The 16,882-nt window shown below is 37.7% G+C and overlaps 1 long non-coding RNA gene across 1 annotated transcript in view; it reads left to right on the plus strand.

Moving 5' to 3' along the window:
- The first annotated feature begins 3,385 nt into the window (after positions 1-3,385).
- The window catches only part of LOC124270923, a 29,768-nt gene continuing 16,271 nt past the window's right edge, over positions 3,386-16,882 (plus strand). The window contains exon 1 of the long non-coding RNA XR_006896903.1: positions 3,386-3,547. This is a non-coding gene — a long non-coding RNA (uncharacterized LOC124270923). The remainder of the gene's footprint in view (positions 3,548-16,882) is intronic.

The raw sequence follows: 16,882 nt of genomic DNA on the forward strand, positions 1-16,882 counted from the left end.
GATGTCTTGGCGACCTTTGCACAGACAACCTATAAGTGTTCCTTACGAATATCATCGTAAAACCTTCTATTTTATTATATCAATATAGTGATAATAATGATTTGATATCCAGTTTTATGATGTCACGAAATAAGTATCGATATCATTAAATATTGATTGTCAGAAATTTGATTTATAATATATAAAAGGTATTTTATGATATCTAAAATATATTTAGTGACATTAAAAAAGAATTTCTGATGTCTAAGAACCAAAAGAGATACCATTCATGTATTTTGTGATATATAAGCATCTTGAAAAAACGTTCAAATATGTGTATCGATTTAGTGATATCAATAGATCATCTCCCTTAACACTGCATGGTGTGAATTTTATATCAACAAAATGTCATGTTTAATAGTAAATAGCAAACTGTCTTTATATTTATTACATATAATCCACACACGTGACAGGCGATAATATTGGTGTCAGTTAACTTATTTACTGTATGTATCAAGAAGCGAATCATTGATATCACACATTTGATTTAGACATCATTAGGTACATTTCTAATTTTAAATGTTGTGAGTTTGGCTACGTTTCGTTGTATTTCGCCTGAGAATATCAAAAGATTCCGATTTGTTTAAACCAGTATTAAAAACACTCACACAAAAAGCACGCGTCTCTATAGTTTATACTTATGTTATAGTGGCTATTGCAACGGAATGACGTGTAATTACACAACATAATAATACCTCTTTAATGTACTACAGAGGTCCTCCGTGATACTCTTAAAAGATAACTGATAATTGTCAAGAATGTTCTATTCTAAAAGTTTGTCAGAATCTAAGGCACAGTTTGGTATTTTAGAAGCGTAAAATTATGCAATGATGTTTTTATGCAGTAGGTTCATCACGCGTACATTATATGATATATGAAAATATGTGCACACATACACTTAAGCTATACCAAGTGACTTTTGGAGTTTGTATGGTGTTCTGAAATATATCGACACTACTGCAAACAGTGTGGACATCCTACAGCTACTTGCAGATGACAGATATTCAATCACTATTGCATGACTCTAGAACTAAAATGAAGGGTATGAAATTGTTTCCAACCTTAAAGCTTAAATATATCAAGTAAGATGGGCTCTGGATTTTCAACTTTTCATTAATGGTCTGTTCTTCCTTCAACAAACAATCAATGAATTGTGAAATCACATTAGGTCCTCAATAAACTATAGCTGGATGATAATAGTCTGGGTTTGCAGACATTACCTTGTACCAAAAGAGGGTACGTGTTGCTTATGAACCACAGTGTGTGCTGTTTCAGGACTGGGTTAGCGGCCACTGACCTTTCTAGTTATGCATTCGAAATCCGCATAAATTACATATGGCACTCTAAGTTGTTTACATATACTTTTAAATCTAAGCCATTTTTCATCTTCTCATTTTGTATCAGAATGATTTGCACCTTAACCTTGTGATCTTCTAAGAAGCCCTGGCTACAAAAACAATGGAAACTCCGTCTACAGTCAATTGTTTGATTGAGTCTACAGAAACTTATAATGGGACAATAGTGCCTTTTATCTTCCTGGCTGAGAAGCAATAAGTCAAACTTAAAAGAACTGATATAAAGTGAGAATACTCCATCATCATGCTCATAGCCAAATACATGAACAGTAATGCCGCCCCAGGCCATTCTCTTCCCACAGAGGTTCTAGGAAGATATCACAGGAGTAACCTCTGTGGGAAGAGAATGGTCCCGGGCATGACCTCTCAAATTTTGAGATAGAGGGACAGGCAGGACAAAACCTTCTAAATTGAACACAGACTCATATGGACAATATTTGCTAACCTTACCAGCATTGGCGGATCCAGGTGTGTGTGTGTGTGGGTGGGGGTGTGTTTCCCAGGGTTCGGGGTCCGCCCCCTGAAAAAAATTTAAGACCACGTTATTTTCAGGGGGGACAACCCCCCCTACAACCCCACCCCCTCCCCTTTTTTGAAAATAACTTAAGACCATGTTGAAGATTTTTTTTTTGCGTTGGTGGTGCCCAAATTCCTGGATCCGCCCCTGACCAGGATGATTTTCCATCTTCTGGATGCAAGGCACCCTGCACAGGCCAAAGCATTTCTGATATTCATTTTGGATATTTTTTGTTGTCTTTTAGATATTTGGGGAGTTTTATGCAGGAACATGCTTCCAAAGGGACGTATTCAGCTGTGTTGACTCCAATATAAATACATGTACTTTGATCTAGCACCCACCCACTCCCTTCGGCCTCAAACTCATCAGCAGATGTGTACAAGTTTTGGTAGGCATCTGACAACTGCTGTTCATTTTCAGAAAGGTTGGTGGTCCAAAAGTTAGTAGTTCTAAGTACTGGCTCAGCTAAAATAGTCTCATTATTTCCATCATACTTGATATACTTAAGCTTTAACGCTAGAAACCATTTAACACCTTTCATTTTGGTTAATTGTCAGAAGTGGCCCAGGTATCCAGTTCGGTGGGTGTCTTCACATTGGTCAGAAATTGTGTGTTCTCCATTCTAAATAAAATAAAACGGGAAAATATAGCCAAAATATAAATGGGGAATATCCACAACAGAATGTTTCAATAAATACGTCATTGACATTTAAAACGTGTAGAAACTATGATATAAAATAAAAACAAACGTAAAATACTTTATGTTTTACCTCAAACGTAAAAATAACGTTATTTGTCCTAATTTAATCTATACTGTATATTTACATACCTGCAGTTATGAATAGATATATGTATCTTAAATTGTGTTCAGTTACCTTTATGAATGCAAGGAAGGTTGAAAAGGGTGAGAAAAAATTAACTTTTTGATGACACAAAGTTCTCGGCTGCTGGCGTGAAACAGAACGATTTGAATCGGATGTTTCCTCGTCATTATGTAGGGCTGACAATGGATGAGTTCATTCCAAGTAGACTGTACTGGGTGTATAGAGAATGCACTGATGTGAATCGGATTTCAATGAAAAGGGGAGGCAGGTGTGACTGTATTCAACATATTAGACGAGGCTATCATGAAACAGGTGGGTCACCCCTACATCATAAGAACTTCTCTGACCAGTCCATTCATGACCGACTTGTTCAAACTTGTTCAAACCTGTTTATTCCTAGTCAAAGTTATAGTGACCGTATCTGCACTGTAGTAAAAATTCCCAAGGGATTGTTTACATAACCGATTACCTTCATTATGTTGTTAAGAGATTTGAATTATTATAGCGAGGAGACCCCACCTCACCTCACCCCACCCCCACCTCCCTCCTTCTCTCTCTCATGTCATGCCTGAGATATCTAGTCACTCTCCTACCCAGAGTTCCATGCGGCAAGCAAGCATATCGTACCTCACTCTCCCACCCAGAGTTTCATGCGGTTATGTTAAGTCATCGCTGTGCCGGAGTGTGGTATCTAGTGCAAATTTAATCCATCTTGCGCTTGCGCAATACCTTCGTCTGTTACCCAAGCACCCGGACGTGTGTGAGTGTGTGTGTGTAATTACACGTCTTTGCGGCAACGAACCAAGTAAAAGGTAAGATATCGCAATACGACAATAAATAATCAGTTAGTGCAACTAACATGTATTTCTCAGAAAGTCCGTTTAAGATAAAAGATAAAGATACATAATCTCCTCTTTCTTTCAACGATTTGACAAAATATCGCAGGATGATCGCAGTCAAACTGTATTGTTTGCAACATCACCGCCGACTGATGATTAAATCTCGAGTCCAGTGAATACTTGTTTACTTGTTTACCTCCAGTGTTGCGCATTTCGCTCAACCCAAACGTTATCAAAAGCTGATCATTCGCTCATACCCGGTAGATCTCTCACCTTTCCCACATTCAACGTTTCTCGTTAAACGATATCGAAAGTTGAAAATTATATGCGAAATCTTTTCAAATGTCAACAGACATGCTAGACGAATAATACGATGGAATATTTTGTTAAATCTGGGCATTACAAAAGATTCAAATGAATAGTATTATATCAGAATCATTCGGGGCGGAAATTTAGCGACTGGCAATGTGAGCCCAACTCCATATTGTTCTGATCAAAGAGCTCTGTACACTGTATGACGAAGAATATATGACACATGCACTTTTGTATCTGTTATACTAGTATTGCCTGGGACAGAAATAACGACTAGTCGGTTTGTCCGATGTAAAATGTAGATATTTTGTAGAATCCAATCTGGAAGTAGTCATGGACTATTTGGATATGGTCTGGGACATTTGCCCCTGCTTATGGGGCTGATAAGGAAAGAAAATGAACCAATATCAGTAAGCTCCACCTTGTTATTATATCCAGCTGAACATGTTTCTAAAGTTGAAGAGATGTGATATATGTACGGATGATCAACAGGCCAACACGTCTGAAATTACAATCCGTCCTCCCAAATACACTCTTAAAACAGTAGGGGAACCTGAACTTTCAGTTTGGATAGGAAGTAAAAGCGTCAACAAACTTTTCCAAGACAGACATCTTATGAACGCACCACCATTTCTCTTTATCACCATCCCTAAACACAACGCATGAGATGCACACGTGTGTGGTGCCCTAAAACCCTACAATGGTCTTAAGTGTACAGTAATCATAAATAAACATGAGTGGGCGGAGCTTATGTGACCACGTCACACGTGTTTCGTACGCACTACTTCTCACTTGCACACGGAAGTGTCTCTATTTCTGCTGAGCCGTGTAAAGTCGAATAGCGTGTAATGAGAGTGAATATGTCCCCTACAACATAACAAAAACAGCATTTCTTTCCAAACTACCATATATAGATATTATAGAAAATATAGCAATATTCAAATGTTTGTTAAAAGTTCGATCGTAAATTTTGTAAGGGACCGTTCATAATGTATAGCTGGGCTGGGGTCGAGTGATGGTGATCTTTATGGAGAAACAGGTACAATGTGAATGGTACCCCCACTCCCTCTTTCATGAAAACACACATACTGCATGTATGAAAAAATTGATGATCCCTCCCTCCCTCCTCTACTACTACTCTACTACTCTACTCTCTCAACGCTACTACTACTACTGCTACTACTACTACCCTATACATTATGTATAGTTATATACATTGTGTCAGTTATGCATCATTGTCTGAAACAGTTTCACAGAGGAAAGGAGTGTTATGTGTCACCCACATTCTAGATGATTAATCAATCTATCAAGTCATAATTACCGTTCACTTTAATCAATGATTTCAGTACATTCGTAAACTGTAGAATAAATAAAATATAATACATCTTCGTCATGGCAGAGCCTGTTTAGTTACCACTATGCACACAGGGTGAGTGTGTACCTTTAGAAAATTGGAGAGAGTTTGAATTCTACTCTTTTAGGAGGGGTGGGGGTAGCCTAGTGGTTAAAGTGTTCTCTCGTCATGCCGAAGGTCCAGGTTCGATTCCCCACATGGGTACAATGTTTCAAGCCCATTTCTGGTGTCCTCCGTCATAATATTGGAATATTAATTTGCTTAAATTGACAAAATAGCGTATAATGTAGCATTCATCATTCCTTTAATGTTTGTATGATGCTGTACCTTTCCTTTTAATTGACTCTGCATTATAATTAACATCCCAGACTACTCCAGCTGTACTATAAACTAGGTCACCAAGACTGACTACCTCCTGGTCACCTGACTCAACATAGGGATTTTTTCCTGGGGATCTATTTTCACCTATAGATCCAGCACTGTTATATGACATGGGATAACAGATGTGCCCACTTGCCTAACTAAATGCTAACTTTAAAAATTCAACAGTGCCCCTGCATACAGTTGAGATCGCTCCTCTTCACAGCAAGAATAGGCATCAACTGAATTCCAAGCTTTCAACAAATTGTTGATCTGGACTGGGGGGCAACCCAACATGGGATGGTATGGTGAACAACCTGTAAACATATGAAGTTATTTATACACACAAACATTTGTTTGTTAATGCCATAATATAAATCATAACTGCATCCATGTGTTGATGTTTTCTGAGTAACCATGAAGGGGTGCACAAAATAGACACAGATGTTGAGATTTAACTTTAAAATGCCTTATTTCACTATTGAGGTTGAAATGTAACAAAACAGAAAAGTCTAACTACGGTTTATAACACTGCCAAAAAGGAGCATACCTGTTAAGGTGTCATGACAGAAAGATGTGAACTGTCAAATACATTGATTCACTTAATGGAAAAATAACAAATATGTCTTCAGCCATGCATGTGCAAATGAAACTAGAAAAATATCTCTATAATCCTAACAAAAGTGGGGTCAATTGTTTCATTGTGACTAAAGCAGTTAGTGGTGGTACCAAGGGTTCACAGAAAGCTGAGGATATATTGCCTGACAAGTGGGAACCTGCAAGTCCAATACATCTGTTCTGTGTTTGTGGCTCTGCCCTAACGTTGATATGTTCCAACTTACACCAACAATAATTTTCTTCATATCAAGCATCAGGAAGATGCCTCTACATCTGTGACCTTAACCATGGACATGACCTTTATAGATTACATATCATATTTCAGATCACATATATTTTATTTGATATTTGTCACCTACTCTTTGCCTGATATTTGGGATAGTGAGTTAGACGTATGACAATTTTTGTTATTTCAATGCATAATTGGTAGTGTTGGGAATTGGTTAAAATCTCATAATTGATCATTGGTCCAATACAACCGCTCAGTCATCGAAAATAATTGGTTAGCATCATTTATCAAATGTTGGTGTTACCTTTGTTAATGCACAAAATAAGTAACAAAAAAACAAACATGTAGTTCTTTGGTTTTGTTTTTCAAATTGCACAAAATGCATTTTCATATTTCACATATTTAAAGGATGGCTAGTATGTTAGGAACATAAATTTCCTGGCGTCTTTAAGATAAATTCAATCATGACTTGGAACAAGCTTGCAGTGCTTATGAAATGTAAATTTAATGACACAGACAAACCAACCTTGTGAAAACATATTGTTAATGCAAACAAATGTTCCAAAACTGCTTGTGTTCGATTATGGGAAAACATTTTCAATTGCTTTGGTCGTTTAGTCACTGCGACCAATCTTTGATTATTTCAGTTAATCAGACCACCACTAATAATTGGTTGACTGCTAACTTAAACTCAGAGCCTTGGTCACATTGTGGTATTCTTGGATTTCCCCATCCATACTCAAGGTAGATCCTATGTAGTTGATCCACAAAGTCAATGGTATGTTGCCCCACTGGTGTATTTTATATCAGGTTTATATCAAATGTGCTTCATAAGGAAATTTGGGACAACAATTGCCTGTCACCCTGCTTATCAATAAACTCCTGTATGCCTTTCCTAAGAATTTCCAGCATAATACCGGTTTATAAATGTTCTTATATTTTCGGATCTTGAACCCAACAAATGCTGTGTAAATTTGTGGAAATGACATTATGAAGTCCAAACTCAGGAATCACCATTTTCCTGTCCCCATCAATAATCTCCAGTCTGTATTTTCCATGGACAGGGTTGTCGATTTCTTTTCAAAGGAAAATCAAACTTCTTCATTTTCTTACAAAAAATGATAAAACGTAACAGTCTTACTTTTCTTGGGAATGTCATCTCCTTCAAGTTTTAATTTAAGGCAGTCGTTATTGTCATTTGAAATAACACCAATGCTTCTATTTCTTGAAGGATGTGCCTGAAATGCACCAATATCAATCATTAGGTTCAACTGTACTTCATATGATTGTTTCTTTTTTATCTCACATTATGTGCTTAATGTTAATAATGTTATATTATTTATTGAGTCATCTTACAAAAGTTTACAATACAAAAGGTACAGACACTCATCCACATTTATTGACATCTATATGTACCATGTCTGGCTTAGCCAAGGGTGAGAAAAATACATTTTAGGTACAAAAGACATAATATTCAATAATTATAAAATGTGTTGACTAAAGAAGAATGACTATGAATCATATGTCGGTGATAGCTCTGGTTTTAAAAATGTGTTACAAATTAAACATGGTATGTACACTCAAAACCCGTATACAGAAATACATGAGCATGATGATTACTGTTCAATTCTGCACCCAAAATGATATTAGCAAGCCTTGCTTAACTCACATAGCACGTCCATATTAATAACACTGCACAACCTACAGTGTTGGACACTGACCAAAATTTGTCAGCGGTCCAATGGACCAGCCCAAAGAAAAAGTCTATTGGTCCTGATGTTTACTGGACACAATTACTGCTGACCAAAAAGGGTTATAACCCATATATCGTTTTATACAAGGGAGTATACATGACCAGAATAGAGCCTATGTCATAGCAGCTATGGGTGATATGTTCTGAACAATGTTTCAGGTAACCAAATGTGTTCAAATATGTAATGTAAGGGCTAATTTCCAATACTATATACTGGTAATAACAATATCAAAACCTTATAAATGTAGATTCCTACTTTGTGCAATCAACCATATACAACCCTTAATACATTTCTGTTCCAACACTACACAGAGCATGTAAAGATGTACATGACTCTATCCATCTTTATTTGTACATGTATTAATAATAGCATAGCTATAAAAGCTTAATTTAGAAGTGATATAAGTGATTCAAGTCAAGTTGGTGTAAACAGACATTCAGATATAGACACTTCCAAAAGATAAATATAAGAATACTTTACATCTAACCTGTACACTTGTTGAACTTCCAAATTAATGACAGGTAATATCTAAAATAATTGGTAATCAGCATCATCTCACAACTACAATGAAACAATTTAGTGATAGTGAAATCAGTACCCAAATGAAAAAATCATCCGTTTTGCACCAGCTTGTTTCAAATATACTTTTCCAATGAATCAGAGCTTATAAGTTTTCTAATCCAGCATCACAAGTTTGATCGCTTGACATAGGCACATATGTACTGTGATTTAGATTTAGATAACGCAACTTTAACTTTAATTTCAGGGAATATACAAACATGTCTATATTTCCCGATAAACCCATACCCCATCAAAGTGCCTACGACATACGCCCTTTCTAGAAAAAGGACGTGTCCCACGTCCTTATAAGCATTGTGAATGAGGTAGCGATTAAGTTACAAAATACATTAGATACATTATACGTCACCTATACGAAAAGTTATGATATTGTTTCAAATTGCCAAATAACATCACAGGTTAGCTGATGTGACAATAATTACACAAATTCATCAGTAGTAGGGATAAGCTCTATAATACCGACATTGTTAAAAGACACCCTGATAATCGCAAAATTGAAAACATGATTTCAGCTGAGGTTTGCTGACAGGAATATCGACATAAGAATGACAACACCTGTGTGAAGATTTGTATAGGACATATAAAGATTTGTGTCGTGGAACCATTTTTCTGTTTTTCTTTAAAACAATTACATAAATGACAGAATAATTTGCTTGATTAAGCTTAAGTAGCACTGTATTACAAATACATTCAAGAAATTCAGGTGAAAGATTGCATGTTTCGGCGCACATTTTATCTTATGCATGGACAACAAATTCTAAATATTAGTCAAGCTTCCATACAATATAAACATGAAACTCTTCTTATATTTGAAGACACGCACATACACACACACACTCACACACCTCAACAGTTTGTCAATTCTCTTTCCCTCACACACTCTCTCTCTCGCTCACACACGCGCACGCACTCACACTATTCATATCATACTTGATTTTAACACACACTCACTCACACACCTCAACATTTTGTATCCTTCTAGCAATAAAATAAGAGTCAATTTGCTCTTTCCCTCACACACTCTCTCTCACACACACATGCGCACTTTCACCTCTATTCATAGCATACTTATTTTTAACACACACACTCACTCTCTCTCGTCTGTTCTATCTCGACATCAACACTCTTTCCCATTCTTTCTCGCCTTCTCTCTCTCTCTCTCGCTCTCGCGCACACACACGTTCTCATGTACTCACGTCACACCATTCAAATCAAACTTAAACTCTCCTTGCATTTTAACACACACAAACGGTCTCTCGCCTGTCTCTCTCTCTGTCACACATACTCATACACACTCTTGCGCGCGTAATTCTTCTCTCTCATGTTCTATCTAAAATACCAGTCAACAACAGCCCCTCACTCACTCTCACGCACGCACGCACGCACGCACGCACACACACACACACACGCACACGCACACACACGTTCTCATCTACACTCGTCACACCATTCTAAACGCACTTTCAAGTCCTATTAACATCATATCAACAACACAATTAGATATATATCAAAAACATCATATTCCAGCTTATGGGCACAACACTACCATGACAAGCAAAGCATGGCAAATCAATCTCAGACATATTTCAAACACATCTTTCAACACCAAACATTAATCAAACAACGGCCCATAAATACATCCATATATGCTTCAGTACATATTGGAAAGCGGTTGCCAGGAATACAGACAATTCCTTTGATGGAACATAGACACACAGGTGTATGCTGCGATAGAGAGCATACAGAACAGGGTCATGAAACGGAACACATTTACAAAGAAGGTAATAAGCGGTGTCGGGAAATAAGTTGAGGGGTGGAGGCGACACTCTTGGGGACTGAGATGGTATAACCCACAGTGGATGCATTTGAATGGGTGTCTGTGGGCATGATACACTGGGGGTGGGATGGGGAGGTGGTGGGACGGGAAAACTGGGTGATGGCAGAGGAAGGGGAGGGGTTGGGGAATGCATTGCTGGGGAGGGTTGAAAGTCATTAGTTGGCTTCTGCAGCCCTTCATGTAGTCTGTCCAGCTTAACTTTAATGCATGATGAGAGACATGATTCCCTCCACACCAGACATTTGGTATGTGTCCTCTGCTACCTGGGCACTTTCTATCATATCGGACAAAGTGTCATGGCGTCTGGTGGCAATTAAATTGAACGATATGAGGAAGGGAATTTCTGAAAATGAGGTCTTTATGAATTGGTCATCGTTACATTTCAAAAGGGATGCCTCATGCCGAAATTGATTGAAGAAATAATGGAAAGTCCTCATGCTCTTTTATTTCCTGTCGATAAGGGCATCTGTACGATTTATAATTTGGATAGATGTGGGGCCATACCATTTGAGAAAGATTGTTTGAGTTCGGGCCATGTCATATTGTCTTTACAGGAAAGTCCTTCATACCAAATCAGCGCAGATTCCGATAAATATAGGGGAAAACGTTAATGATTTTCTTCATCAGCGAAATTTTGAATATTAACAAATTTCTGGAATCTGCTTAGCCAGGAAGATGCAGAGCGGGATCATGTCCATCAAACAGTGGCATTGGGAGGGTTGTGCAGCAGACATGGGGTTGGGAATGGTCAGCGGGGCGTTCTACGGGCGGGAGGAACATTGAGGGGAGAGCAACAACGGTTATCACAGTGGGGATTGTGAATTCGACATGGGTGATTACCGGGACTAGAGGTGGTAGGCTGAGGGGAGGCTGATGGAGAGACTGAGCTAGTGGCAGTAGTTGTACGTTTAGACTTTCGGAGGACCCTCCAGGGAAAACAGGATGGACTGGAGGACCCGTCGTCAGATTTAGTAGATTTTAAACGAAAGAGAGAGCATTGTACTTTAAAGAATGAACTAAATGGTATAAACACTCACCCTGTAGGATACAATCGTGGAAAACACAGAACAATTACAAATTCACAGAACAAAGCACAGTCCACTAAAAGTCACAATGTCAATAACACATGGTAGATGAGGTGACCTCTTCGTCTTGGAATCAGTCTTTGAGTTTCTTTACACAGACACAGGATATGGAAGAAGGAGGACGTCGTACAGGTGTTGCTTGAATCTGTGCACGGTGGAGCGTCAACGGACCAGTTCTTGTTTTACACCGGTGTTCCATGAAACACTATCACTTTTTGTAGTTGTAAACGATGGATCTCCAAAGCGTCCAAAATGCAAATTGTTACTCAGTTGACAAGCTGGGTGGCTGGCTGTTCTCGTAGACTTAGCCTGATGGTGGTGCCTGTTTGACTTCTGTTGTGATGTGGACCCAGGATGGATGAATCTCGACAGATATTTGCTGAAAAACTTCTTGCAGAGAGGTTCAGGGATCTTGTCTCCACCAATATATCCCGGGCTGGTTAACGCGTTTTGGGGGATATTGTCTCTTCAAACACAAAAGTCCATCAGTGGGTCCACAACACTTTGTTCGTCAGCTAAGTAAGTAATTACATGATAGTGCAGCAACGGCCAGGCAGCATCACAGAGGCGATCGTCAGCCCACCTCCTAGCCGCTGTCCGAGGGTCAAGTCCCGTTCCATTAAGAATTCATTGTCTATACACTATACTGACTGTCAGGCTGCCCTGTATTGTATTACGATACATGTATGGTCAACCTGCAGTATCCAGCATGCACCTCATCCACAATCTTAAACTTCCGTGGCCAACCGGCCATACTCTAAGGTTCATTAGGGTTAATTACACGCAGGCAGCTGATCTGCACATGGCTGTACTGATGGTCATGATAATAAGCTGCTGATATTTCATGTATATTGTCAGCACTGTGATTTAGATTTAGATAACGCAACTTTAACTTAACTCAGGGAATATACAAACATGTCTATATTTCCCGATAAAACCCATACCCCATCAAAGTGCCTACGACATATGTTTATCATTCCTAAACCCCCCTTCTTTAATGGGTTTACACACAGGGACCCTCTTTATTCTATCTGGAGTGTTATTCCATACAAAAACTGAAAAGAATTAGACAAACCAAACTGAGGTAAAGCATATTTAATGTGGTTACCTCATCACCATTAAGATTCCTCTTTAGAGTTTATTTGGGTATACATACTGACAGTATGGTACCATGAACATATCACTGCACAAGAGATTAAATAACATAGAAAACACATATGAAACACATAAACAGTCACTGAACACTATATTAATGCACACCATTGTTAACATACAATATCAAGATGTAATCGCACCCAAATAGTTCAGCTGCTGCCTATTCTTAATATGTGGCTGATTATGAATTAGGGCAAATGAGACACTAACATGATTGACAATTATCTTCAACTAAGAAACAAAGGCCATGTTCTGTACGTACTGTTAGGGTGGATTACTTGTTGAAGTGGTAGTACATCTCAGTGATGTATTAATGGTAATCATAATAATTATAAAGCCTTTTAAAATGGAAAAGAAACATATCTTATCCAAGTCCTTCAAATCCATTAAATCCTTTCGTTCAAATATTCATAATAATGGCCAAAACACATCACATGTATACAACTTGTACACATGAAACCATGCTATATGTAAGATTACACTTTCTCAGTAAAGTACACATTCTAGACATGTTTGGGGTTCAGTCCCATCCAGGATTTGAACCGACTCTCTCCACCAGATCGCCAACATACAAAGTCAGTGATCTAACCAACACAGCTGTGAACCTGGTTATATTGTCAGACTTTCACGACACCTATTCAAATACATCCACTATGGCCTTTGGTCCAAAATGTGTTATACTTGCTCTAACATTGAACAACAGAGTAAATGATATGACAACTAAATAATATTTCACATATGGTACTCTCCAAAACAGTTTGCAAAAGAAAATCATTTAGGTGATAAACAGCTGGTGTTTCCTTTTCAATGTATTTTGCTGTAATCTTCAGGTTATTATAAATATGAAATATGAAATGGATACTTACATGCACTTACATGTTGCATAAAATATCACTAAACTTCTTAAGTCAATAATGCCTTGTCTTCCTATGTGATGTGTATATGTGCTCTTATGGCCCTTCTGCAGCTGCCCTTAAACCTACAGAAAGGTATTAATGTTGATGGAGACCATCTGCAATAGCAAATCTGTGATTTATGTACTGTATATGTACATGTGATTGAGTGAATTTAGTTTTACGCCGCATTTGGCAATATTCCCGCAATATCACGGCGGGGGGACACCAGAAATGGGCTTCATCCATGTGGGGAATCGAACCCGGGTCTTTGGCGTGACGAGAGAACACTTTAACCACTAGGTTACCCCAACCCCCTGTATGTGTACATGTCACTTAAAAAAATAAATAAAAAGAATTGGATGAAGCTTCAATACTTTTCCCTGCCCAACATGTCTATATGGCACAAGATATACTACCCATCAAAAGTTTAGACTCACTTAAAGCACTCACTATATGTTTTGTATAATATATTGTTACATGGAAGATGAATTTCTCCACTAACTTGGGGGAACCAGCTGCAAACGTTATGCAGATGAATTGTACGAGGATCATGCATAAACTTGCTAAAAGGCATGTGGAAATATCGTTCATGTGAACAGTTGCGTTTTGATGTAAAGTTTAGTTAAGAATTCGCCGCTTTTCACTGATATTCATCAGTTACTGAATTCATGACAATAATCTTTTCAACGTTACGAATTTGTTTTACAATACATTAGTTCATGTGAAAACAGTACCTTTAAACTGAATGGAATATTTTGCAAAATCAAGTTTAGAACAGTTGACTGAAGTGAGTGGCTACATTTACACTAGTGACTCTAAACTTTTGATGGGTAGTATATATAGAGATTTGTTGTACTGAAAGAGCTGTAAGAGATAAATTATGTCTATTTCATTAATGTTTTGCAAACTGTATTTCTGCATTGATAAAGAATGTTTTATAATCATACAGAGACCATGGGAGTTTATTCATTTGTCACAAAAAATGGGGTCGTGGGATAATCCCACGCAACATCATATTTCGAATGACAGAAATTGTTTAAACCTCAAAACTAGTAACTATACAACCTCCTGTTCATTAATGGTAAGTTGTGTGCTTTCTTGTGCTGACATGATCAAATCATAGCAGAGTCTGCTACATTAATGGAATATGGTTTTGATACTCATGACCTGATGTGATTGAGATAGTTTAAAACTGCTTCAACACACACTCCTGCATTGTTTATATTGTTAAACAAACAACTGTCCAGGTTTGATAAACCATTTATGAGAGGGCTAAAACCAGTGTCTGGTCTTTAATTGATCCACAAAGTCAACTGTGTAAGCATCTTTGATGCACGTTGGTGACATAAGTGGAGAGGAATCAGAAGCATTGTTCAAAGTTAGAAAGCACCGAATTCAGGCCAGAAATTGGCCAGGGTCACATTAAACAGCTTTAAAGTCCTGACATATATAAGACTGAACAATGAACTTTGCCAGAAAGTATAAAGTAAGGGGTTGGAATATACCCAGCAATGTGAAACACTGACCAAAGAACCCTACTGCCTGTTAAAGCCGAGAAATTGAAATGACCCTTTAAACAGATGAAAGCTCTTTGAGACCACAGCATGAAACGAATTACACATGAGTCTATTAATTCATCAAGCTAAGACTTTGAAATATTTCCATGAAATAAAAAATATTCACTGTTTGCTGTTTTGAGAATGCTAGACTTGCCAATTTCATATATGAATAACAAAATGAAAAAATCAAGATAACTTATGAAGTTTATTGGTTACCCTGCCCAAAAGTGATTATCTTTTATTAGAAATATCTAATGGATGAGGGTGACTGAGTTATTGAATTTGAGACACAGCCTTCACTGGACTGGGGGACTTAAATGTACTATATGTACCTACATGTTAAAGTACCACAACTTGTACAAGGTGGTAGAGGATATCAAGGTGAAAGGAGGGTGCACACACTGCCAACATCAGACTGACTTGTTGAAACACAACATTGGCTTCTGATTCTGCTGTATGTGCAAAGATACACCTCCCCAGTCACCATCAGTCATTCTCCAAGCTGAAAATACTGTCAAGATCATATTAAATGTTAAATCATAAAGACAATAACATGAGAAACTGCAGAGTTTTTGGAGAAACTAAATAATTGTTTTTAAAAGAAAACTAGGTTTATTCAAATGCAAAAAGGGTCAAACAGAAAGAATGGATCATATGCAACATTGTTGACTTAAAATAAGAGGGTTTATGACATATTGTGCCATCAGCAGTGAACACATTTCCTCTCACAATATTCATATCATATGACTTTACACTCAGGAGATTAACTCAGACACCCAAATTGTGTCCTAATTTGTTGTCAATTCATCGGTTTCAACAAATGTAGAAGCCAGGTAACCATTACCATGTGGGCTCTTGTCACTGTTAGACCACAAATCGAAGCTACATTCAAATCAAGGCCAGTAAAACCATCCATTCAACTCAAGTAGCCCAAGCTTCACTCCCAGTACTATTAAATTAGTCTCTTTAACAATGCCATCTTGTATCCATGGTGAAAAATATAAACAGGAAAGCATATATATGTAAAGTATGAATTACTAAATTGTGCACTCACCTTTACATGTTGCACAAAATCAAATGTTTTACCATTAACTCCAAAGCAACATTAATAAAAACCCAGGCTGTTCACAGCCAATACATGTACATATGGCCTCAGACCACAATTATTTTCTTTCTTTGCTATCTACAGTCACATGCCATGGCCAGTCCACCATAATTAATATCGGTCCTAGACTGTTCTCCTGTTGCATGCTGACCAACCTACTACTTCTCACTTAACCGGCAAAATATCGGTCTGGATCAACCATTTTAATTTTGCTGTATCCACTGTCAACAATGGTCATCGGAATTGTACACTAAAGAGCCTTGAACTTGGGGTCAAATCATGAAAGGTTGGAGTCAATACCATGTGCAGATTGGGGACAAAAACAAATGGCAATATCTTTCAGTTGAAGCTATCACAAGTCACCCTGAATAAATTAGCACAAACAGATCAGTGCATTTAAACATGGCACTATATTCTCCTATTTTCCATCCGAGGCATGGTAAAACTTAGAGGAGTAATACAGGA

This window comes from Haliotis rubra, unplaced genomic scaffold, assembly GCF_003918875.1.
Source record: "Haliotis rubra isolate DU_JTF1 unplaced genomic scaffold, ASM391887v1 Scf156, whole genome shotgun sequence".
Lineage (NCBI taxonomy): Eukaryota > Metazoa > Mollusca > Gastropoda > Lepetellida > Haliotidae > Haliotis > Haliotis rubra.